The 26,390-nt window shown below is 44.1% G+C and overlaps 2 long non-coding RNA genes across 16 annotated transcripts in view; one reads left to right on the top strand and one right to left on the bottom strand.

Annotated features, from left to right (window-relative positions):
• Nucleotides 1-26,390, top strand: part of LOC144310200 (uncharacterized) — an 807,232-nt gene that overhangs the window by 639,058 nt on the left and 141,784 nt on the right. The gene's annotated exons all lie outside the window — the stretch shown is intronic.
• Nucleotides 1-26,390, bottom strand: part of LOC144310205 (uncharacterized) — a 64,045-nt gene that overhangs the window by 9,479 nt on the left and 28,176 nt on the right. The window lies entirely within an intron of this gene.

The raw sequence follows: 26,390 nt of genomic DNA, 5'->3' as shown, positions 1-26,390 counted from the left end.
CTTAAATATTACAAGATCCCAGTGTGTCTATATTATTATTCATCCTGGGGTCCCCAGTCCCTTTACTAATGTGGCTCCTGGTATGTAATAGATGACCAGTAAGTGTGCAAAAGGATAAAGGAACGATTGTATAAGGGAATGATAGAATTAGCGGCCAGTGGTTCCAAGCTTCTGGGTTCTGGCTATTTCTTTCTCTCCTCATCCCTCCACTCAAAATTCCATTTCCTAGAAAATACCCAAATGACACAGGTGAGCCTGGTTTTAGGCAACCTCTAGGCTAACACTGGCTTCTTTCCACATCCTCTTCTTAAAGAACCTGTCAGAGTGAGACTCCTCTGAGCATAAGAATCACCTGGGATGCTTACTAAGCACACAGCCTCCCGGGTCCTTCCTGTGGAGCTCAACCTCGGTTGCACATTAGATTCAGCTGGGGAGCTCTTAAAACTGCTGATGACCAAGCTGTCTCCAGACCAATTCTATCAGAAGCTTGGGGTGTGGGATCCAGGCATCAGTTGCTTTAAAGCTCCCTGGGTGATTCCTGTGTGCAGTCAGGTTTGAGTACCGCTGTCAAGATTGTAATTCAGCAGGTCTGCTTTGGGGCCTTGGGGAATGGATGCAAGTGCTCTAGGTGATCTTCGCCATCACAGAGAGATTTTGGAAGTACGGGGCTATAGTCTAGGGGCTGGATCAAGCACTGTTTCTGAAAGGCAGGTCAATTTCTTGTAAGACCAGTCAGTGGAAACACACTCCCCTGTGCACAGTGGCAGACACCTAATCTCACCAGACCAGTCACATTCTCCCACCTGGGATGTTGGAAGGGGAGTCACTTGGTAGCAGGTGGTATCCTTTGTAAGAACACGTAAAGTAGATTTGGGATGCCTATGTTTATCCCAGTGCATGGTGATGCTGGGAGAAGAAGGGAAGAAAACCTGGTGCAGACCTACTGAGGAAAGAGAAGATGCCATCAGAAGAAATAGGGAAGGGGAGGGGGAGAGAGGGAGGGAGGGAGGGAGAGAGAGAGAGAGAGAGAGATCTCCTTAGATCCTGAAAGCTTTCTTTCCTCTACTGGTTCCTGATCCTCATGAGGCCCAGGCACCTGCTCTACTCATAGGTTCATGAAATGCTCCTCAATTTTTTTTTAATGTTCTGTGTGTCTTCATATATTTTTTTATATTTTCTAGATAAGGTGGATTTTTCTTTCTGCAACCCAAAGATGCCTAAGACACCAATTGCACGATAAGTGAGATCCACCCGTAGCAGAGTCTAATTTGAAAATGCAGGAAGAAGTGCATGTCCCAGAAATCCCCTGTACTCACCTGAGCCACTCTCAGTCCTATTTAATCATCCACGAAGCTCAGATATTGGAAACAGACAACCCATTAGCTGTGTAGACTTGAACACATTGCTTAGTGTCTCCAAGTCTCAATTTCTTCTTCTAAAAATAGTTGTGTCCTCCCCATCTCATTATGGAAAAGAGGGAATAGGATAATAAATAGAAAGTAGCTAAAGCAGGCCTGAGTTTACAGCAGATGCTCCAGAGATGCTACTCTATTTCCTACTACAAGTGAGACATAAGCAGTTTCCCCAGAGGTTAACGATGCAGTGTAATAGATTTTATGTTACAAAGTCAAATAAGTGAGAGGAACAATAGATTAAAGGAAGCAGAAGCAGAGTCCTTTCCTGCAGTCCTTTTTACAGCATTTAGATGCTGGTGTGCATCGTGGATCTCCAAGCCAGGGATGTGATGCGGGTAGAGTTGCCGTGTGTTGGTTAGCACTGCAGAGCCCTCTCATCCGTGTAGCACTCTGAGGGCCTGGTATCCTGCAGACCATACTTTGGGGGAGTCCCAGCTAGGCCTGGCACTTTCGCACTGTGCTCCGTGGAGCTTTGTGGTCCCAAGGAATAACTTACAGGGCTTATTTAAGGAGGATGTGGATGGTAGTGATGGTCATGTTGAATAAAACTCTCATGCCTGCGCTTCCACTGGGAAATATTCCCACCCTACATCAGGAACCTAGGATCTGAGTCTCAAAAACTTTGAGGGAAAATGTATGCATATGTTTAAAAATCAGTGACCTTCACCAGAGCTCACCAATTCAGAAAGAATTGCAATGAGACACATTCACCTTTCTTCCCAGAGCCAGATAAACAGTGTTTCCATGTATATCTCAAGCTCCTTTTTTCCTCATCATCACTAAGGTTTTTTTTTTTTTTCCTTTTCTAGTCAGGTTTATTGAGCTATAATTTATAAACAATAAAATTAACTTTTTGTGTTCCTTATATGAATTCAAATAAATATGTACAGTCATGCAGCTACTATTATACTCAAAATAGAGGCTATTTCCATCCCTCGGAACAGTTCTCTTATGCTCTCTTCCTATCCTTAGCTTTTGGTATACAATGATATGTTTTTCTGTTCCTATAGTTGCTTTATTATTATTTTTCCTTTCCAGAATATCATATAATTGGAATCATACAGTATCTTCACTGTTGAGTCTAGCTTCTTCCACTTAACAATGCAGTTGAGATTCATTCATATCATTGCATGTGTCACAAGTGCATTTCTTTTTGCTGCTGAGTTGTATTTTGTCATTATGGATGTACCACAATTTGTTTATTCTTCCAGCAGTTGAATGACATTTGTGTGTTGTTTTTTGGCGATTATGAGTAAATCCACTATAAACATTTGTATTCAGGCTCTTGTATAAATACGTTCATTTCTCTTGGGTAAATACTGAGGGATGGAATTACTGGGTCATATGTAAGTATATGTTTAAACTTATAAGAAAATGCCAACTCCTTTCCAAAGTGGCTGCATCATTTTGCACTCCCACTAGCAACGTATGAAGGTTTCTGTTGTTCCCAGTCTTGGCAGCACTTGGTATTGCCAGTTTGATTTTTAAAAATTATTCCATCCATTCTAATAGTTAGGCAGTGGTGTCTCATCATGGTTGTAACTTAGATTGTCCTAATGACTAATGATGTTAAGCATCTTTTCATGTACTTATTTATCATCTCTGTCTTTCCTGGTGAAGTGCCTATTCAAATATTTTGCCCATTTTTAAAATAAGGTTGTTTTCTTATTATTGAGTTTTGAAGGTTCTTTATAGATTCTCGATAGAAATCCTTCCTCAGATATTTATTTTGCAAATATTTCTCACCCTTGTGGCTGGCTGGTGCATTTTAACAGCATCTTCTGAGGCGAAGAAATTTCTAATTTTGATGAGGTCCAATTTATAAAATGGATTGTACTTGTGTTGTATCAAAGAAATCTCTGCCTAACCCATCTTTTCTTCATATGGTTAACATTGAGGTCCGTAATCCATTTTGAGTTAATTTTTGTATGTGCTGTAAGGTATGGACAAATGTTCATTTATTTAACATAGGGATGCCCAATTATTTTCCAGCATCATTTGTTGAAAAGACTGTCTTCACTATTAACTCCTTATTTATATCCATTTTTTTAGCTATTTTTCGTAGCCACCCTTGGGGTTACTACTTGCATCTTTAAAATTTTACAGTCAACCTACAAATCACATTTTAACCCTACATTGTGGAGTAAAAGAACCTTATAAAAATAAACTTCCATTTCTTTTCTAAGGTAAGCCTGTGTGCCTGGGCCTCAAGAGTGGGTTTCCTGGATGTCCCCACTTCCCTTAGCCATGACAGCCAAACTCTGCCTTGTGTGTGTGGTGGGCAGCAAACTTTCCTCCCCCAGCAGTAGAGCACTATTATGCCCTGTTGGTATAGGGTGTGGATGCCAGCACTCTTTCACTGCTCAGATATAGAGGGATTATTATCTTTACCTTTCCCCAACCTTAATGGGTCTTCACCTGTGCTCTGGATGCTACGGATACCCTCTCCAAGCAGCTTAAGGATGCAGCTTCACTGTCCTGAGGGGCTTCCTGCCTTCCTCCCCACCCAGGCCTGCACCACTGAGGGAGGCCCATGGTCTAGCGCTTTGCCCCCAGTCTTACCTGTGAGCATCTGGTGGATGTCTATGTTGAAAATGCTGCAAGTATATGAGAGTTCCCATTAGGTCTGCTGCCCCTCTGTCTATGGTCCCACACCCTCATGCTAGCCTACACATAATCTTCAGTAAGCCATCGAACACTTTAAGATGCCCTTGCTATTGCTTCTTCCCATGGCCTGTCATGTGGAAAGCTTGTGCTTCTATCCCAACGTGGCTTGGAGAGGCCTATCTTTACTTGGAAATTGCCCTGTAACCTCAACTCTCTCATGGATTCAAGGAAAGTCTCTTCTTTTGGATTTTTTGTCTTGTTAGAGTAGGAGCGAGGCTCTAGCTTTCTATGCCCAGAGGGGCAATGGGACCCCTCCCTCTTTACACAAATATTTTAAGCTTCCAGCTAATACCCTCTTCTCTCCTAGACACATGCAGGATATAGACCAGATCAACAAGTTGCTTCAGTATCCAGTCAGCCATTCAAAAGCTGAACAAAGTAAGTGGAGTCTTTCTGAGTTATATACACAGGTATTGATTGATAGACCTCATCAGCTATTTGTTGACATACAGACATACAAATCTCATTTTTGATATTCTAATACATTTCTAGACAGATAATTTCAGCTTGGAATTCTTCTAAAGCTCTTTTAATACTTGTGTTCCTTTACTTTTTAAAGTATAGTAAAATAATACAGTACTTGCATTAGCTTCTTAGGGCCAGGATAGATTGCCACAAACTAGTTGGCCTCAAACAGCAGAAATTTATTCTTTCACATTTCTGGAGAAAAGTAACCCAAAACTGAGGTGTGAGCAGGGTTGTTACTTTCAGAGGATCTGGAGGGAGCTTCAACTCCATGCCTCAATCCTAGCATCTGATGTAGGCCAACAGTCCTTGGTGTTCCTTGGCTTGTGGATACAGCGCCAGTCTATGCCTCTATCTTCACACCACCTGCTTCACTCTGTCTCCGCATCCTCTCTTCTAATAAGGATACCCGTCATTGGACTTAGGGGCCACCCTAAATCCAGGATCATCTCATCTTGAGGTCTTTAACTCATTTACATCAGCAAAGACCCTTTTTCCAGATAAAGTCCCCTTCACAGGTTCTGGGGGGGTAGGATTTAGACATATCTTTTGGGGGGCCCTACAGTACTACCAGTTTGCACATGTGTTGTTTTCATAGCTGTAAATTTTGCATCCCACTGAGTCACTTTTGCTTGGTGAGCAGAAGCCTAGAGGAAGTATTGGTCATTATGATGGCTGTCCAATATTTGCTGGTTTCACCTAGAACCAAATGCTTGAATCAGTGAGAGTCCATGTGCTAATAAATTTGTTCTCTGAAACACCAAGCAAATCATTAGACTTATATTTTGGCTGGACTGAGATTTTTCAGGCATCATCAAACGAGATTCAGGTTGGTCTGTAGCTTCAAAGTGGGGTGGCACATCATCACCAGAAAGCTCACTAAAAATTGAGACAAAACTGAATTAAGAATAATTAATAATCCAAAGTAGTTGAATAATGACCACAACAGACTTCTTTTTTTTTTAAGATTTTTTTTAAATTTTTATTTATTTATGATAATCACACAGAGAGAGAGAGAGAGAGAGGCAGAGACATAGGCAGAGGGAGAAGCAGGCTCCATGCACCGGAAGCCCCATGTGGGACTCGATCCCGGGTCTCCAGGATCGCGCCCTGGGCCAAAGGCAGGCGCTAAACCGCTGTGCCACCCAGGGATCCCAACAGACAACTTCTGTTTGGAAGGTATAGACTCATTTCTTTGGTTCACACTGTCATTAAAATGAACCACCATCGGACCATAATGATTTGAATTATTTAATTCTTCTATTCAGGGATTAAGAAGAACCGAATTCATATCTTGGCTAATCCATTTACGAGCTGGGGGACCCTCGGCAAGTTATACCACGATTCTGGGTCTCACTTTTCCCATCTGTTAAATGAAAATAACATTCCCTGTATTCTTTCACTGTTGTCCTGAAGATTACATTAGATGAGACCCTATAGGCAAAGCTGGGGCTAATGCTTGGTATTTGTTAGTGACCCCTTGGGCCCTATATAGCTATTCATAAAATCAACAACCTCTCCCCACGTAAACTGATTATATAATGCTTCATACAAAAATGAAAGCAAGAAAGAGGCCTGGAATGGAAGTCAGGAGAAGTAGATTCTAACCCAAATATCACTGCCACCCAGCTGCTTAACCTAAAGAAAACTGGCTTGGTTCTCTTGGGCCTCAGTTTCCTTAAAAACAAAGTACTCCAAGTTACCGGCTGTCTCAGAACTCCTTACATCCCCTATAGTGCGTGATTTACATTTTGGTTGGCAAGCTAAGTGTCAGGGACACATGCAGACTTTCTTCTCATTTATTCCAGACTTTCACACCATTGGTGATTCATGGATAATCTCTTAACTCTGAGAGTAAAATCAGCACAATCCAGAGAATGAAAACCAGGCCTCTCTTTGACAGGAAAGAAGACTCTGATTTGGGGGTGAAACAGATGCAAGAGTATACGGTTTTTGTGTCAGGCCCAGTGGAGAGTGTATTCAAAGCTTGTCCCCTCCCAGAGGACCTGGCATCACACCAACCTCACTCTCACACAGACCAGCGTTTACGGCCACTCGAAAACCTCCCAAGTATGTATTTCATAAAAGCAGAGCCTGATTCAAATCCCCTGTAATGTCTCCAAAGGGAAAGAATAGAGTCAATAATCAGGGCTGTGTCTGTGTGTCGTAAATTCCCCAATCCCCTACTCCCTGGCCCGGCCAGCACGCGCAGGCGCACGCACACACATAAACACAGCCATAAATATATACACTCCCATTTAATAGACCAGGGATTCAAATTACAGTTACAGTGTAATAAAACTGACTAATCCGCAGGGTGTGTGCAGAAGTCTAAGTGTGTGTGTGTGTGTGTGTGTGTGTGAGAGAGAGAGAGAGAGAGAGAGAGAGAGAGAGAGGGAGAGGGAGACTTACAAGCTTCTTCCTATACTTGAAGTCTAAATCCCCCTAATGTGCCATTCGTCTGGGACATTTAAATAAGCTGCCTTCACAGAATTGCCTAGAAGCCTCTTACACCTGGATTCAGGGCTGGCTACGTAATTTGCAGGCCCAGTGCAAAAATGAATGAAAACAAGATTCTTTTTTCAAAACTTATTAAGAATATCAAAACAGCCACAGGAGAGCATGAAACCGAGTGCGAGAACTTCTAAGTGCAAGGCGCCTTGCAACTGTGTAGGTCACACCCCTGTCAAGCTGGCCCTGGCTGGGTCACAAACAGTGAGTCGGGATCAGCCCCTTGGAACCTGCTCCGTTTCTGTAGGATCCGTCACAGTGAAATGTGCGTGGGGAGGCGTGTGATAGCCTGGAAGCGGGGTGCTCTTTGGAACCAGACCAGCCTGGATTTGAATCTTCTAGACCACGTACTGAGAGTCTCCAGGGACCCTTCCGTTTGTCATGTTGAACCTCAACTTCTCATCTAGTAAAAAGAGAAAGGGAGACCCATTTCCGGGAACTGCAAGGAGGACTGACTACATCAGACCAGTACCCCCTCTCCCCAGGGATAAAACCCTGGCACACCACAGGCGTTCCAACCGCCCCTCCTTCGGGCACCGATCTTGCAGGTCTGTCCCCATGAAACACGCTGTCTACTAGGAGGGGAGCTGCTGTGCTTAAGGTTTGCAAGGGGTGGCTGGTGATGAGGTCCGAATGGGACCTGGAGTCTGTCCTCTTTTTCCTCTAATGAGGGTCCCTCCGTACGTAGGAGGAGCCGGCCTTCGGGAGAGGGGGCTGAGGCCAGCGTCTGCGGGGAGAAGCTGCACCGGGGGGAGGGGGGCGGAGAGAAAGAATGCGGAGCCCGCGCTCAAGTTTGCAGAGTCCCGGGCTCCGTTCCCTTGGCAGGCGCAGGCCACTTTCTGGCAGCCGAGCGGCGGGAGCGGGGCGGGGGCTGCGCGGCTCCTATTGGTCCGCCCGCGGCTGTTGCTACGCGGATGGACCAATGGGGCGCGAGGAGCGGGGGGGGGGCTCCTCCGCGGGACGCGCTCCTCCCCCTCTGCCCCGCCGGCGCTCCTTTTTCCTTTTTTTTCTTTTTCTTTTTCTTTTTTCTTTTTTCTTTTTCTTTTTCTTTCTTTTCCTTTTCCTTTTCCTTTTTCTTTTCTTTCTTCTTTTTCTTTTTCTTTTTTCTTTTTTTCTTTTTCTTTTTCTTTCTTTTTCTTTTTTCTTTTCCTTTTTCTTTTTTCCTTTTCCTTTATTCTTTTCCTTTTTCTTTCTTCTTTTTCTTCTACTTTCTTTTTCTTCTTTATTCCCTTTCCTTTCCTTTTTCTTTTTTTTTTTTTCTAAGGAGGGGTCGGGGACGAGGTGGGGGCGCAGCCGGGGCGGGGCGGGCGCCTCCCTGCGCCTCGCCCGGGGAGGTTGGGGCTCTGGGGTGGCTCACCTGTCAGACTCGTTCCTCCTCTCCGGGATTCCTCGCCCTCCTGGCTTTGCACAGCCTGGAGCTAAAGGGCTGGATGCGCGGGTTGTTTGATTTTATGCATTTTTTTTCCCGGCCTGGTGTACGTGTGTGTTTTATGTTTTAATAACTTTATCAACTCGGTGAACTTTCGCGAGTGCTGCTGCTGCTTCTCTTGCCTCCCTCCTTCCCCGTGTCTAACTGGCTCTTTCCGGGGCCCCTCCCGAAGTTGAATCCCCCTCCCCTGCATACACACTCGCTCAGGACCTGGAGCGTTTGGCCTTGAAGAGTTCCCCTGCTGCAAAGCAGGGCCTCCATTGGCAAGACGAAAATTCTCCAGGAGGAAAAGAGAACTGAGATGTAGACAGCTCTGGGTGCTTTGGATTCATAATAATATCGTTAATAAAATAATAATGAAAAGAACTATCATTTGCTGTACCAGAGGCTGTGCTGAGCAATTACCGTGCTTCATCGTATTTAAAGCTTGGTAAGACAGGTAAACTGAGGCAAGACGGGTGAAACACTGCTCCGGGTTGCCAGGCAGAAGCAGAATTGTCTCTGATTCCAGAAACCTAGGTCCTACCTACTTCCTGGTGTTGGTGCACAGCTCTAGGACAGCCCATGTGGAGGTGCTTAGGTCCCCCGCCTGGGCATGTGTCTCAGTAGAGTCCCATGGACAGCTAGCAGGGCTCCCAGTGAGCAGGTCTTCAGCCTAGGTCTGGCCCTGATTTTAGTACTTGTGTGCTATATGCATCTTCCTCAAGAATTCACGAATCCAGTAGAGAAGACATTTGTTCTCTCTCTTTTAAAGAATGTCTTATCTTCATGCTGCAATTCACATTCACCTAGGCAGCTTTTCTTTCAGTGGTTTAGCTCAGAGAGAGGAAAACTGACTTGATCAAGGCTACACAGCTGATAACTGTGGCCGGTCCGTCACACATCAAAGCCAGTTGTCTGCCCAGGAAAGCAAGCCTGTAAAAGCACTGCTCTGAGAAAGGGCTGCAGACCTACATAAACTCAAGAGCATGCTGAGCACCACTATTTTCAAATTTCGTGGACAACTATCTAGTTGAATATATGTAAAAAATGTGTTTATTTTTCCTACAAAGTTTTCTTTTTTTTTTTTTTTTTTTTCAAGGCACTTCCAATTCATCTTGCTATGGCTTTACCTTTGTGGTGATCAGTATAGCATGCAAAATTAACTCTATTTACAGATGAGGACATTGAGGCCCAGAGAAGCAGTGCATCTGCCCAAGGACACATAGTAATGCAATAGCAGACCCAAGACTAAACGAAGATTTCCCCTCTTCCCCTTGCTTTGAAGCTAGCTTCTCTGCTTTCCAAGAATGACTGTGATTAAGTTATGAATTTAAAACAACAACAAAAATGATGTGCCTGGGTGGCTCAGTTGGGTGAGCATCAGACTCTTGATTTCTTCTCATGTCATGATCTCAGAGTCGTGGAATTGAGCCCTACATAGGGCTCCACTCTCAGTGGGAAATCTGCTTGGGATTCTTTCCCCCTGCCCCTAACCCAGCTCATATGTTCTCTCTCTCTCTCTCTCTCTCTCTCTCTCTCTCTGTAAATTAAATAAGTAAATCTCTAAAAAAGTAAAAAAGAAAACAACAAATTGTAAAGGTCAGGAATTTTAAAAGGAAGGAAGGAAAGAGAGGAAGAAAGAAAGAAAGAAAGAAAGAAAGAAAGAAAGAAAGAAAGAAAGAAAAAATAGAAAGAAGTGAAATGAAATCTCTTCTACTTTTCTGTTGGAAACTGCCTGGAAGTGGCCCCCCAGCTAGGAGCAGGATTGACCGGTGGAGGAGCGTCTGCTGGCAAGTCTGGTTTCTACCTGGCAGACGGCTACCTACCACCCTAGCCCTTGTTCTGCGTCTGGCACCAGAGGGAAGCATGTCTGTACTCAGTCTGCTGTTGCCTAATAGACTCAGCAGAAAGGCCCCAACTAGCCTTCCCTCTTCCCTTTCCAGAGGGAGAGGGACCTGGGCATGCTTACCTCTTTCCCTAACACAGAAGGAGCCTAAGGGGTGTTTCTTTTCTGATGACTGAAAGGAGATGTGTTTGAACTTCTATACCCAGTATTACCCAGCTGGTGGGAGCCTTTCCAGCTCCACCCATCCCCAGAGACTCTCTTGGTCCCAGAAAGATAGCACTGTCTCCTTCCTTAAATCCCCCTAGCTTAAAAAGCCTAGCCAAAACCCTCCTCATAATCTTTTGCCATAAAGTTTATCTGCTAAACCTTTTCTTTAAAACCTATGGAAAATAAAAATTGGGATTGGAGTGGAGCAGATTATTGTGTTTGCAGAGGCTGATATAATTGCTGGCTGTTTTCCATGGTACCCACTGTAACGCTTTAGGCAGCCCTGAATTTGAGAGAATGTTTACAAAGCAGCTTTCTTCCTGAGCACTAACCTAAATCCCTCCTGTTGCAACCTCTACTCCCTAAGTTTTGCCCAGAACAGCCAGCCACCTCCCTACCCGGTGCTTTGTCTCTCCTGCTCCTGTATCCTCTTAGCCAAGAGCCACGCAAACTGTCCTTTATTTCTTGCACAATATTTCCTTGGACTGTGCTCTGCCTCTGTGCTAGGCACTGGGGACTCCCACCCCCATGCTTATAGTCAAGTGGGAGAAACACTATTACTCAAACCCCACCACAAAGCCAGATTTACACCATCAGCTGTGTCACAAAGGGGACATATGCACATGATGCAATCACAAGGAATGATAAAGGAACTGAAAGGTGTTTGGAGCACTAATGGACAACTGTCCTCTCCTGGGTTCTGGCATCTGTGTATCCGCTGAGAACAGTTAGCTGAGCCTGTAACAATCCAATCCACTTTCCATGGATGGGATATTACTTTTTATTGAAACTGGTAAAAATTAACTTCTCTAACAACATTGGTCTTCCCCCTAAGACAAGAAATTGGGACCATATGTTTAGGCCTGGTTTTGTTAGGTGGGCGTACAGCTCACCAAAGGGATAAAATCAACACATTTTTCACTGCTTCCATAATCAGGGAGTGGGAACATTCAAGTCCTACTGAATTCTGCCTGGGCCCAGTGTAGCTTATACTAAGAAATGTTTAAACTTTCAGTGCCCCTGAACTGAAAGGGTTCAGATTCAAATGGCACCAAGATTTATTAAGTACTAAGTAGGAGCCTGGTTCCTGCTAAGTATGACCCCCTTGGAAGACTTAACAACAGCAACACTGGCAGATAGAACTTCTCAGCCCCCTTTTGCAGATAAGACAAAACAAGGCCCAGAAAACCCTGGGGTGTGGACTCCAAATGTGTGTCATGGACACGGAATAGGATAAAGTATTTCTTGATGGCACATAGATGAACATTTCACATCACAGCCTCGTGGAAGATCAGGTTTGGACAGTGCTTCAGAGCAACTGTTTTTGTTTTGTTTTCTTTTTCAATCATGACCCAGAGCTGTATATATACAATAACTCCCCTGACATGTCAGCTTCCCTTTGTTTCTTTCCTCTAATGTGGACTTCACTGCCTTTTTTTGATGAAGCCTGGTTGACTTTCAGATCTTTGATTCTTCAAAAAAGCATCCAGCCTCAAGACTTCCAATTGGGCCACACAGAAAATATTACCTTTTTCAGAAAGGTGTTGATTGAGTGTTTAAGCGAAGTCAATGGGCATAAACAGAATCAGGTGTACTAACTGCAAAGCTCCTTACTTGGAGATGACATCAACCCTGCAAATAAGGGAAGAAGTCAGAATACCTTTGTAGAGATCATAGTCGAGGTGTCTGAGAGTCCTTGGGGGCCACTCCATTGCTCTTTCCCACCTCCACAGATGTCCTGTACTCCTTGTCGTCTCTCCATTTGGGTGCTTCCCTGTTGGGTACCAACTAGCTTGTACTTCTCCTAAGTGTCCATCACAGCTGCCTCCTCAACGAGAGCCTCTCTTAATTCATCCAGCCAGCCAGCAAGCCACCCCATAATATTTACTGAGTTCCTCCTATGTGTGACACAGGGAGGATGAAGTCAGCAAAGCAATCCTTTCCTTGCTTTCATGGCATTTACAGTCTAGTGGGAGGGAAAAAGATAATGTCTAAAGGACCAGTAATGAAATGTGAAATCCCAGTGATCCCACATGTTCATATTTCCCCCTCAAAAAAAAAAAAAATCCCTGTGGTTCCTGTGCATGGAAGAGGAGATAAGAGAGAGAACCTTGCCTCAGCCAGTTGCTGACACTGTTAACATTTAATCACCTTCCCTGGTTCCTTGCTGCAAGAACCACTCATGCCCTGAAATTATGTTCCCTTCTGTGCCAGCTGACAATCTGCCTTTACTCCACTAAAATGGAAGCTCCATGAAGGGAGGAACTTTCTCTGGCTTGCTCACCTTTGAACCCCCAGCACCTAGCAGAGTTCCTGAAACTAAGTGGGAGCCTGTCATATTTTTTGAGCCTGTGAATGACTTTTTCCTCAAGCCTAACTGAGGCAGGAGTGCTAGAAGCACCTGACAGAGAAGATGAGAAGGCTCTTTGGGAGGCAGTCAGGCCCACCCACACCTATTGGGAATGTCCTGCTGTTTTATGCTATTGTCACTCAAAGAGGCTCCAGTCTGCTCCCCTAGGAATCCTGTGGGGATTTGGAAAGAAGACTCTTCTTTGTTTTAATAATTTAATTACTGGTTAACAATTAAATCCAAGTTCAAAGATAACTTCTTGAGTTTGCAACTGAAGAATTTTTTTCTCTCTTCTCCCCCCCTATCTCCTAGCCCTCTTCCCAGAAATAGGTGCCTAGCATAAAACCCAGGTACTTAGCAGTTGGCTATGGAAGCACATGAGTAATCTCTCACCTTGATCGAGGAAGAGAGGAATGGAAAACCTGATCCCCAGGTGGCTTCATAAGAAATAGAAAGAAAAAAAAATGGAGATGCTGGCATTGTCCAATGCTTACAATATTTTCCTTTTTTAAAACAATCATTATTTCTGTGCTTGCACCATGCTTTGTAATCACTTCTGACCATCATTCTCTACATCAGCACAACATTTTCCATTTTGAGGAAGCTGCCTTGGAAGTCGAGAGGGGAGGGCCTCAGCACAGATAGCTCAAACCCTAGAAGGATTTGACAGAAGTCCCTTGCTAACATTTCCTCTGAAGGTTAAATCTCCCATTTGATGAACTGCAAAATGGAATATCCATGACCATGGGTTTTACCCACAAAGAAAGAAGCAACATCTCAGGGAAGTTTTGTTAGGGCTAGAAGGGAAGGCAGTACTCAGACCAGCAGCACCCCCCTCCCCCCCGCCCCGTCTCTGTGGCATGGCACTAGCAATTAAGGATGTCGTCTCTCATCCCCAAATCACAGACAAGGAGGGGCATGGTTGGATGTCACTGGAGGAGTCAGAAGACGGATAGCCTTGGGAGGTTCTCTGTCCTATTGATGCAGACACACCCGTCTCTCTGTCTTACTGCTTAAATCACCTGCAATTTGGCCAGATGGACATCATGGGGAGAAATTTCGTCTGGACCAGGAATCTTAAAACACTAGCAAAAAGAGCAGGCTCTTGGGAGACATGAGAATGGGGCCATTAGAAGTTGGGAGTTGGGGCCATTAGGAAGCAGCCAGGCTGTGTGGATGCACAGGGGGATTTCTGCTCGATAATGGGAAATGTGAACACAGGTTAGTGCTATGATTACAGCATCCTGGAGGGGCCCCTGAGAGGCCAGAAATAGATTAAGACTCACTCAAGCGAAGGTTGGGGGAAGGGACGAAGGTCATCCCTTCAGGTTCTGGGGAAGGCACTGAAGTGGTCAGAGACCTTCTACTCCACCATGCAGACAGAAAGGGTCCTATTGGAATGTCACACAGGGGAGTGGCACATACATGTCCCTAGACCCAGGAGAACTGGACCCTTGAGATTAGGCCAAATTGAACCCAAAGCCAGCACAGAATTCTTGAGAAAGTTTGGTAAAGGATATGCTACACCTGGCGTGGCTAGATGGCTGAATCTCCATCCTGCTTCTGGGAGGCAATTTGGCAACATCCATCAAGAACCTCAGAAAACAGGAAGGTTGGGGGGCTCAGTCAGTTAAGCATGTGATTTCAGTTCAGGTCATGGTCTCGGGGGGCTTGAGATGGAACCCCACTTCAGGCTCTGTGCTCAGCAGGGAGCCTGCTTGGGATTCTCTCTCTCTCTCTCCCTCTGCCCCTCCCCTCCCACTCTCTCTCTCTAAAATAATAAATAAATAAATCTTTTTTTAAAAAGAACCTCAGAGAATAGCTTCAAAAACAGACAAATTTATTCCGAAAAATTATTTAGATGTCCAGACAAAGACTTACAGAAAAGAAAGGGCATTAGTGTGATATTTTTGCTGGTGAAAAATGGAAAGTGATCTAAAGAACTAATGACAGAGGAAATCATTAAATCAATCATAGTGCATTCCTACAATGGCACTTAGCAAACCTTTAAATATAAAATCATGCTAATGACATGGGAGAATGGTTATTGTATATTCAGTTTAAAAAATGCAAGTTGCATTACAAGAACAGGTAGGGTGGGATCCCAATTTAATATGGAGGAAAAGGTGCAAAAGAAAATAGGCCTACGAGTTAATACTGCTTATCTCCTTGTGGTAGGATTATGGGTGATAATTTATATTTTTCTTAATAGTTAAAAATGTTTGCAAAAGTATCTACACACTAATATCTAAATACATATGTATGACTAACATATAGATGAGTTACTCCAGGCTCCCTATCTTCCTTGCCCTACTTTCTTCTTCTCCACACCAATGTTCACTGTCTGATGTCCTATGTACTCAGCTATTTATTTGCTATCTGTCACTGTGGCTCTGGCCTCTAGAATATAAGCCCCCTGAGGACTTGGCCTTAGTCTTGTTCAGTGCTAAGCCCCACTCCCCTCTGCTACCTGGCACATAGCCTCAGACAGAGATCAACAAATATTCACTGAATGAAGTGATGTTCTCTTTTTATCACCATAAAAAGAGAATATGATTACAAATATAAAACATAAAAATTGTAATTGCGCAGAAGGTTCTACTCTCCTTTATTTTCATGACCATGACAAAATCATGACTGGGGATATGGGATGTGTCAAGCTTCTCTGTCATGGCAGCTGATCAATGGGCGCCATCGATTGAGTCCCAAATTGGGAAGGGGAGTAAGAGGTAATCCCAGCAGTAGAAAGATTGCATCAATGACGCCAGGGTACCTGAGGCTCCAGTAAGAAAAGACTCCATTCTCAGAGCTGAGACTTCCCAAGTAAGAGCAGTATGCACTAAAGCCTGGCTTTGGTGATATAAATTTGAACAATCCATCCATAAAGTCTAGCTTTCCCCCCAACTGACCATTACTCCAATCACAGTAGACCCATATAATACATTAAGACAAAGGCTTTCAAGTTGCTGGGCATAATGAAAGGAGGAAATATAGACTTATTTAGAATCCTGACTCTTAACATTTTTTAGAAGTATGACCCCATTCAAGATATTTAAACTTTCCTAATCCTTGGTTCCCTTATCTGCAAAAGAACACCAGTCTCGCGAAATTATCTTAAGTATGAAATGAGACTATATACAAAAGGTCTCACATGGTACTAAGCATGGGACTACCACCATGAAGTCTGGTTTTCTGAGAAGAAGACTAATCAATAATACCTACATATAACATACATTTATAAAAATTCAGAGCGTAAGGTCCTCTCATTTGAGCTGTGAATTCCACTATCCCGGTGTGGTCTGCAGACCACTGACATCCTGATCAGGGGAAGTGCTTATTAAAATAGGACACAGGTTAATCATGCAGATTCCCTAGCCCCACTGGACCTCTGAGTGTCAATGTCTGGGAATGAATCTGAGAATCTACAGTCTCAAAGGGTCACCAAGTGATTTACTCACATCCAAATTTGAGTTCCACTGAAGCAGCATTTCTAAGAACAAATAGAGGGGTTTTGGTTAACCACACAATAACCTGAACACCCAGTTCTCAACATGGACTTATACAGTCTTCGTTTTGCCTTTTTAATTCACAAATGATCTAAAAATTTAAATAAAAGAAAGAAAAGATCTGTCCTTATTTTCACACCTCCTCACAAATTAATCTTTTTTCTCTATTCCTCCATATTTCTCCCTTCCAATCTTTTAATGCTTAAGTCTTACAAATTCATAATCATTACATTGATATGCTTCCAAGATACAGTTCTTTTAATTTCATGATCGATATCTTTCCCACTTTCCCTTTTCTGCTCTTCCTCCCACACTATAGAATTTCTTTCTTTGTAATAATTAATTCTTAACCTTTATGTGAGGCTGTGCAGCTCTCAAAAGCATTTTCATGCCCATTATCTTATTAACAGAACCGGATTCATTTATTTAAATGATAGCTTTGTTCTTTCTTATGAAAAGTATCTCAGCAGAGCCTCGTCCAGCAGAATGCTTAGAAGCATGGGAGAGACCCAAGTTCAATTCCTGACACTTGAGAACAGTGAATTCAGACAAGTAATGTCACCTCCCACCACCCATTTCTCTTGTCTCTTCAATGTGAGTATTCACAGTGCCCAGTCCATAGAGTAGCCACAAGGAGAAAATGACATAATCACTTATAAAATGCTCAGTGTGGTGCCAAGATAGAGTAAGGGTTCCATTAATGGTCAGTTTCTATTGTCATTATCATTTTTATTAAATATATTAGATAAAGGCTTTTAATGACTGTAGGAAGTGAGAGGAGGCCAACTCAATTTGACCTGACCTGACCCCCAAATCTAACTCAATCCGAGTTACAGTTTTCTAACCCAGAATGGGAAAGAGAGGACCATATTCTGTGCTCTGCCTTTCATTGATTTTCTGTTTGAGAGAACGTGACTCCATATTATGGGACGACTTCACCTGAGACAGAAAGATAATTTTTGAGATCTCATCCTCCCCTCCCCGCAAAAAAAGCAGATATTTGGGCATGTCTGGTTAAAATGAAATCTAAACTTCACATAGTTCGGAAAGGTTTGGAAACTACTTTTCATAGTCCTCAGATGGGATCCTTTCAGCCTGGAGTGGGGATGGAGGGGGGGGTTCTCATTGCAAAACTTCTCCTGGGGATGCATGTTCTTGCAGGTCTCAGCAAACTCAGTTGGTTCCAAGAGTTCAGGCTCAGGTAAGCTTTGGACAAACACCTAAGGCTCTGAGAGGCTTAATTGAAATGAGCCCAAACTTAAGTGTTTTATGAGGTACGCCCATCGCTAATTTTCTTGGCCAAGTTTGAGTCTGTCTCATTGTGAACACACTTCTGTTAGCACCTGAGAAATACGTCTTCCCTATGGAGCCCTCAGTTTGGTTTGACTTCACCACATCTCCGAGAGCTGTAGACCATCTGTGCGTGTCACCGTGCACGGCAGGATCACATCGAGATCCAACATTTCAGCCTGGGGGCCATTTCTCCCTCAGTACAGCTTGTCTTGAAGTTCCAGAAAAGCCAGGCCTTACCTCCTTCTCAGCCAAGTCCCCAGGCAGGGACCAAACTCTCCCTCGAACATAACAAATCTCATGAACCAAGGGAACACCTAATCCAAGCATCTTGCCAAGCTCCCGTGTGAATGGCAAGTGAAACCGAACCTGTCTTGAGAAAGGAGATGTAAATAGCCTGACGGGGCCATCTGAGAGAGAAGCCAGCTATTCTACCAAGATTGGCCATCTTTTAAAATTTGAACAGGCTCCTCTCCACCCAAGTTCAGAATAATCTTGGAAACTTGTCCTCAGCTACCCCCAACGTCCAGGCTAGAAATCCCTCAGGATCTTATTTTTTTTGTTGTTCATACAGAGAATCATTACATGCATATACTAAAAATATTATTAGAAAACTCCTACCCTGAAAGTTCATATAGAACCATATCCAAGAGTCCATGTAATTTCCATAGCATTCTTTGGGCCAACAGGAAAGGAACTGAAAAGGCACAAGTCAGATAACAGCACATGGAAGTTCCAACCCCACATTGGTGTTACTCTTCAGAATGTTCCGGATCAGCCACACTCTAGACAGAAAGCAGAGTCAAAGCCAAGGAATCCAATGGCAAAAATTGAACACAAGATACCCTATTACAAAGTACAAAGGTGTTGATCGAGGGACGCCTGGGTGGCTCAGCGGTTGAGCGTCTGCCTTTGGCCGAGGTTGTGATCCTGGAGACCCGGGATCGAGTCCCACGTCAGGCTCCCTGCAGGGAGCTTGCTTCTCCCTCTGCCTGTGTCTCTGCCTCTCTCTCTCTCCCTCTCTCTGTATGTATGCATGTGTGTCTCATGAATAAGTTAATGAAATCTTAAAAACAACAACAACAACAACAACAACAAAAAAGGTGTTGATCCATGTGAAGAAGAAACCCAGAGATTAGCAGTGGTTGGAACCTACTACCACCCTAAGGGCTGGAGAGACCAAGGAAGGGTTTGGTTTTATCCACACTCCAAGGCCAGAGCTGTGGGACTTCCTGGGTGGAGCTGGACCTGTGGAGGAGAGAAGCTTTGCTGCAGGTGCTCATCGACACACCTAGAGAGAGAGACTTCTTAACTCTGCCCCCCTCCCAAACCCCAACCAGTGCCTCCCACCAGTGAAAACTAACCAGAAGCCAGTTCCCAAGGAATCTGGGAAATACCATTCAGGACTCGGTCTCCAGGGAATAGGTCAAAGAGAAAGTCCGTATATAAGCAGTACACACGTATGACTAAGGCTCTGACCTATCATTTTATACATATGCCATCAGAGCAAACTGAAAAGTCACAAAGCCACAATTATTGATAGTGCAAGTACCTCCATTCTTGCATACATCATCGTGTGTCACCTCTGTCCTGCCGGCTTCATACGTTATTGTAGATGCTGTGTTTTCATACTGCCAGTATCTACTGCATGTAGTCACGTCTCCATACACGCTATTTTTTAGAGATTTTACTTATTTATTTGAGAGAGAGAGAGAGAGAGAGAGAGGGAGCATTGGGTGGCAGAGGGAGAAGGAGAAACAGACTCCCTCTGAGCAGGGAGCCCGACGCAGGACTCGATCCCGACTCCAGGATCACAACCTGAGCAGAGGCAGACGCTTCACCGACCGAGCCACCCAGGCGCCCCTCCATACATGTTTTTAATTCCAAAAAGAAAGAAGGCTGACTCTATCAAGAGCACAGTTTTAACTAGAAGGAAGGGTGGCGGGAGCATGGGTGGCGAGCAGACTCCACTGACGGACACAAGCATCCCCCAAGATGGTAGGCTCCAAGGAGCCTTGTGGATGCCAGGCTTGAGGCGAACACACACCCATCGTTAGCTCTCTGTGCCACGTGTGCCAGTGCAATGGCTCAACATCTTTTTTCAGGGTGATGTTGACACATGTCAAATACATTAACATTCCTCTTGGAATGACTCATCTGGAGGGAACAGTCAGCTCTGAAAGACAGGAGGAAAGGGGTGCGAGAAGCATTTTACAGTAGTTCAAGACATTGGGACCAGCTCCATTGTTCTTTGGCCTTTGTTTTTTAAAGAGAGCAATCACGGTGTTGCTGCGGTGGTGTCTTTGCTCGACAGTTATCAGAGTGAAAATGTGGACGTAGTGTTTGCTTCACCCATTCAGAAAGGGGTCACCGAACCCTGGGAGTGGACGTGACGAGGCCTCTCCTGCTGGCCTCTGTCCCTGTCGTGCGGCGTATCAGGAGCCCAGCCAGCCGAGTCTTCGGCATCCGCTGTGGCCACAGCCTCAGTCTCCTCTCTCGCTTGCTCCTATGCTTTCCCCAGGCCCTGGTCCCTGCCCCTCAGGCCCGTGCTGACACCACACACCACGCTCAAGGTCGAGGGGTGCTTCCTTCCCCTCAGAGTCTTCCCTCCACAAGGTTAGAACCTCACTGCTTTGTTTGGTTCTGAGGAAGATTTGCCTGTGGTTTCAGCTATTAGTGAAACAAGAATCCATCGACGACAACTGTCTGTGACCCTCTTTGGAGCCCCAGGCCCAGACTCTTCCTCATGAGGCCTCTTCCCCAGAGCTGCCTGCTGTGTGCACCTTTCTGTGCAGGGAAAGCAGCTTCTCCCTCTAGGGAACAGCCTCAAGTGTGTCAGCCCCAGTGTCCATACCTAACCAATCTGGGATCCGAGAGGGAGGAAATTGCATACTGTGCACCCGGGTTTAGACGCCCCCTTCCACCTCTGCTCTCGGGCTGCTCTCGGGCTGACCATCCTGAGTATCAGGATGATGGACAGTGGAGTTTCCGTTCCCTTCATGAGCACACCTCTCTGTCCTCATGCTCTCGCTTCCACACACACCCATAATCCCAAATAGGTAATCAGGATGCAGCTGTCCGACACCCAGACACTTCTCGAAGCCTGAGACACTGCCTGTACAAGGACACTTCCCACAGGTTGTCAGCATGCTGCTGCAGGGCGCTCTGCCCCCAGGGGGGTCTGCTTTCTGCTTTCAGGGCAGCTCTCTCAAAATGAGATCAACATGCATCCAGTAGTCCTCTTCTGCGTCCCACTCTTCAACAGAAATACACTCCTATCAACAAGGACCAGCCACAGCTCATGTGCACAATTCAGACATAACCTCAGTGGAAAAGAGAATGTGTCAGCCCCTGCTCCCCAACAAAAATACTAAAAATGGAAACAGAGCTATGGTCCACCAAATACCCCACTTTAAGTTACCATACTTTTTCTTCTAAAATATCTGCATTCATCTTCCTGCTTCTTCCCAGGCTTTCCTGGAGAGCGCTGGGTGGTACTGGTTTTATATGTGAACCACTAAAGGCCCCTCCAGGTAATCTTTCTCAGATGAGAGAATATCGTATATGATGTCCCAAAGAGGCAGTCTTCACCAGAAAAAGGCTTACAGATTTGAAATGATAGATTTTCCATCTTTGACAAAACCTACAAAGGATGCCAAAAGCGGGGCACTTCAGTTATGCCATGTATTTGCACTATTATGGTGCACGTTTGGTGGCTTTTCCAACACGTGCTGACCCTGCTCTGGAGCGAGGTATCATGGCCATACACCTCTCTCCACCACCCCCAGCGCGTACCCCTATGCACACACACCCATCAAGGAAGGCCTCGGCAGGCAAGAATTAATGTAGACCAGCTGCCTGCCCCGTTTTGCTGCAGAGAAACATGCTCCGGCTAATAGTCCATGTGAAAAGCAATTACAAATCAACCTCTCAAGGCTGAAACATTCTTTCTTGTGACGTTTGATATGCCTCCCGTACTTGAAACCATTGTTTTTGTTTTTGTTTTTTTGTTTTGTTTTGTTTTGTTTTGTTTTGTTTTGTTTGTTTGTTTGTTTGTTTTTTGTCGTTGCTGCTTGTTTTGTTCTGTTTACAGCATCATCCACATCCATGGCATCTCTCCTGGCAAGAGGTCACAGATTTTCCCTGGACCTTCAGTTTCAGCTACTTTGGGGGCCACTGTCTACTTCTTGGGATCAACCGCAGCCCCCACACTGACACTTTTGTGCCATATCGCTCGTATTCGAAGCCAAGCCATCCCGAGGAAGTCTTGCACGTTGTGTGGTATTGTCAACTGTCTTTACGTGGTGCAGTGCTAGTAAATAGTTCAGTTCGGATATTTTTGTCTTCAGTGGATGTATGGTAGAGAATAAAAGGAGAAGCTATTATTGGAAACTGTAACTCTCCCTCAGAGACTCTTCTTCCAAGCAGTTTACTGTTTGGACATCTCATTTCCTTGGGATTACAGGCAGGCCGAGCTGATCTCAGGGCCTCCGCTCTTTCCAGGGCACCACGCTGCCTGCTGAGCACTTCAGCTGAGCACTCGTCTTGTCAGCCACCTCGAGTTCTGTGATGTGTCACTCAAAGCAGAGTCTTGAACTCTGCCATCAGTTCACTGAAGAGGACGGCGGAGAACAGACGGAACTAACAGAACTGATTTCCTTCCTCCTCTGCCCCTCCCTTCTCTCCTTCCTGCCTCCTTTCTTTCTTCTTCTTCTTCTTCTTTTTTTTTTTGCTTTCCCCCCTTTCTTCTTTCTTTTATCAGTATTGGCAATTTAGCTGAGCATCTCGAATTCCTAAAGAAACTGAATCAACTATCATCTTTTACCTAAAATCACAAAAATTGATCTTTTCACAGGAGGGAGGCACCTGCCACTCACTTCCTGAGCTTCTCTTCCAGCTGCTGTCAGCTTTCTCTTACTTTTTCTATGTCCTTTGCAGCCCCAGCCTAGTTTAGGGGAAACTTCTGAAACAGCTCCATGGTATATCCTCTCCATGGCTCAAGAAAGCTAAGGCCTTTCCAGGTAAAATGGTCTGTTCCCCTGGGTATACTGTTGTCCTTGCATATCTCAAATGTGCCCTTCATTCTCAAAAGTGTCCTGATCTTCTGATAAATTATGCCATTATTGTGTCCCTCAGGGTTCTTCAAACTCAGTTCAGACCCCAATTTCAGGGTTTGTGGCAGGCAATCTCAATCTCGATCCCTCCCCAAGGTTTTCCAGAAATCTCTGAGTTCCTGAAAGTTATTCCCTTGTGCTTCTCAATAGCTTCCTGGATTCTGTTTTTCTCAGGCATGTCCCTAGATGTAGAATCCAGCTTTCATTGGTTAATTCAAAATTTCCACTACCATTAATTATAAGAACATTTGATATGCTTTGCTAAAGTTTGGGGAGAGTGCTGGGAGTGGCCATATTGTTTGGTGGCTACTTCCTGCCCCTCCTGCTCCCTTATCTCCCCTCCTCTGTGAAGAGTAACAAACACATTCCTCTCTCTGCCCCCTGCAGAGTCTTGCTGTTCATATAAAGCTCCCTGGAGGCCTCAGCTTGTGTCCCTAGTTCTTGCCAAGGAAATTTTATAAAGAAATATCTTGTTCTTCACCAAAGAAAATCTGAAGAATACATTTCCCTTCATGTACTTAAATCTAACTGCCTAACTACATTTCTTTTAATTGCCCTTATCTTGATTCTCATGGGTGTGTGGAGAAAAGTAAACTTTGGCAAAAAAAAAAAAAAAAAAAAAAATGAGAGAAAAGAAGAAGAGATGAAAGCATAAAAGAAATAAAAGTCATGGGACAGGAAGAAAAAAGGGGGGAGATAGAGAGGAGAAGAAAAAAGAAGGGAGCGAGGGACCAGATTTTAAGGTGTCATCCTTCTGAACAAAGGTTTTAAAACTTTCCTGCAAATGGGTGTTCCCAGGGGTGTTGTTCAATGATTTAGATTTGTGGACCACACTTTGAAAACTCTTCTAGAACATTCTTAAGCTTAAGGGAGACAGTAAGATTATATACAACTGATGTAGGTAAATTGAGGAGGATTATGCTTATTTTTTCTTACCAATTTATTGGAACTGTTTGGAGATCATGCCGTCAGCTTTGATATCTCATTTTGGCCTGCAAATCTGAAGTCATCGTAGGTGGCAAAGTATTGAACACAAGACTTAGAATGTGCCAGTCTTTTTCAAATCCAGCCTTGGCTTAAACAGTATACACGTTAGCCTTATCCAGTACCTTTGCAGACAGATACAAAGTCAGATCATCCAGGAGTGTTGGCTAAGTTGCTGGGACATTTGTTGAGCTTCTTTTAAAGACCGTATCAGAGAAGTAGTAATGAAATAATATATGGTAAGTGCCTAGTACTTTGTCTAGGACCAAGTGTTATTACAATGAAAAAAGACAACTTATCGTTGGAGACAGCACATGTTCTTCAAGATATTTAGTGTCTTGATGATGAGAATGCCTAATCCAAGTGGTGAACCAGAAGCCAGAGGCCAGAAAGCAGGATAGTGGTGACAAAACCAACTTTATTTGAAAGCTGTAGTCACAAATGTTCTGTGTGATCCTTGGTCTACTTTCATTCCTTCTGCTCCTGTCTTTCAGGGAATTTTCCCCAGGCCCTCGATGCTTATTCCATTTCTAGCCACCTCCCTCTTTCACTGCCTGGAACTGGCTGTTTAGGCAGTCAGAGCTTCCCAGTCAGATATTAGCAGCATAAGATAATGCCTCATGTCTTACTTCATTTGGGCTGCTATTACAAAAATAGCATAGACAGAGTGGCTTAAACCACAAAGTTTGTTTCTCACAGCTCTGGAGGTGTAAAGTTCAAGATAAGGAACCAGCCAATCTGGTGTCTGGTGGGGACCCGCTTCCTGGTTCATACACAGTCAGCCATCTTCTTGCTATGTCTTCATAAGGCAGAAGGATTAAGGGAACTGTCCAGGTCTCTTTAATAAGGGTACTAATCCTTTCCAAGAGGTCTCCACTCCCCAAAGGCCCCACCTCCAAATGCAATCACACAGGGAGTTAGGTTTCAACATATGAATTTTAGAAGGACACAAACATTCAGCCCATAGCACCTTAAAACTCTAAGGGCTCACACTTGGTCATCAGATTAGGACTGAGGAAAGAGACTCCACAATAAAGAGTTCAAGGACCCCCTTCAAGTTGACAATTCCTGGTCTGTCATCTTGCTGTGTGATTCTGATTATTGCTCCAAATCCATGTCTTTTTCATGAAGTCTACATTCTTGGTCAATCAGCTTCATTTCCCAGGAATTAGAATACCTCATAAGACTTTCAGAAATATCTTTAAAGCAAAGCCTCTCTCTCATTTCTCACAGGATAAAATGAAACAGATCATCAGCTTCCATCTCTTTTAAGTTAATAAAGGCAGCTATTGTTCTTCATGTGAAGAAGTTGAATGTCTTACTTGGGGCCAACCAATGACTTTGCGTGAGATCAGATCCAAACGGACAGTTCTGTGAAGGACCGTATGAAGGCTGATTCTCTTTGTATCCACTCCTGGTCTGCTGGCACTGAAAACAAGTTTGGGCAAGATCTGTTTCACAGGATCCTGCTAGTTCAGAGGCCACTGGGCTGATGACTTCATCATCTTCCATACAGATATTAACTTTCAAAATCCCTAAGCAATCATAGGAGAATACTTGTTTCCAGCCCCATAATTCGTTGCATATACGTTGGTAATCACAGGGGGAAATAAAGAAGCTCTTGGTGTGTTTTGAGCACTATCTGATTCATGGGATTACTTGAAATAGGTGACAGCAGAGTAATGTACCTTTTACAGAGATTGTCACGCTGGTTGGCTCTATAGCTGGTTAATAAATGTGATTTAACCTGTTTTAACATTTTTGAGATCATATTGAGAGGGCTTGAATTGTACATTTCCTCAGGACATTGACTTCCACTTGGCCAGGGATGTGAAAAACACACAGCAGCCTCCACCATGTTGTTTAACTCACCTTGGGATCCTTTCTTGAATATTGGTGGTAGCCTAACGTGACATATCTGCAATTAAAGGGTGATGTCAGTTGACACAATGCCACAGAGGCCAGTTAAACATTGTTCCTTAGAAAATAAGAGCAGGATTCAACCCCGAAAACGTTGGTAGTGGTCCAGGGACTGAGTCATTTGGCTTTCTCAGAGCGTCTAAGCTAGCTGGAACATGTCAAGAAGTGCAAGTTCCCTTCACACCATGGAAGCAGGAAAGCAAGAAGCAGGAAAATGTAATTTTAAAATAATGCACTGCTCTAGGGATCTACTATTTCCCTCACAATTTGGGTCTAACCTTATTCATGGATGTTAACCCCTTGTACTGGAGCTCACCAACTGTGCTGGGTGGGAAAAACAGCACATCTATATTATTTCAAAATTCAACATACCTTTAGGTGCTCAAATTTTCTTTTTGCTTTTTGCAAAAGAGCTGGAAATTGAAAGATTAAAACTAATTTAATTTATGGGCACCTCCCATTTTGATGGGAATACTTGGAATGTATGACATACTTGTAAAAAAAAAAAAAGTCTTCATGAAAACCCAATGATATACCCAAGTGAATCTGTACTCATGTTTGCACAATTGAAATGTCACAGAAAAATTAAAATATCTGGTGTAGGAGACGGACAATATGGCTACCCCTCTAGAAAGGAGAGAGAGCATGGTTATGTTTCTACATTATTTTCTGTTGCTACAGTAACTAATCATCACAGACTTGGT

This window comes from Canis aureus, chromosome 3, assembly GCF_053574225.1.
Source record: "Canis aureus isolate CA01 chromosome 3, VMU_Caureus_v.1.0, whole genome shotgun sequence".
NCBI lineage: Eukaryota > Metazoa > Chordata > Mammalia > Carnivora > Canidae > Canis > Canis aureus.
The sequence above is the reverse complement of the archived record's forward strand: the minus strand, read 5'-3'. Positions and strand labels throughout refer to the sequence as shown.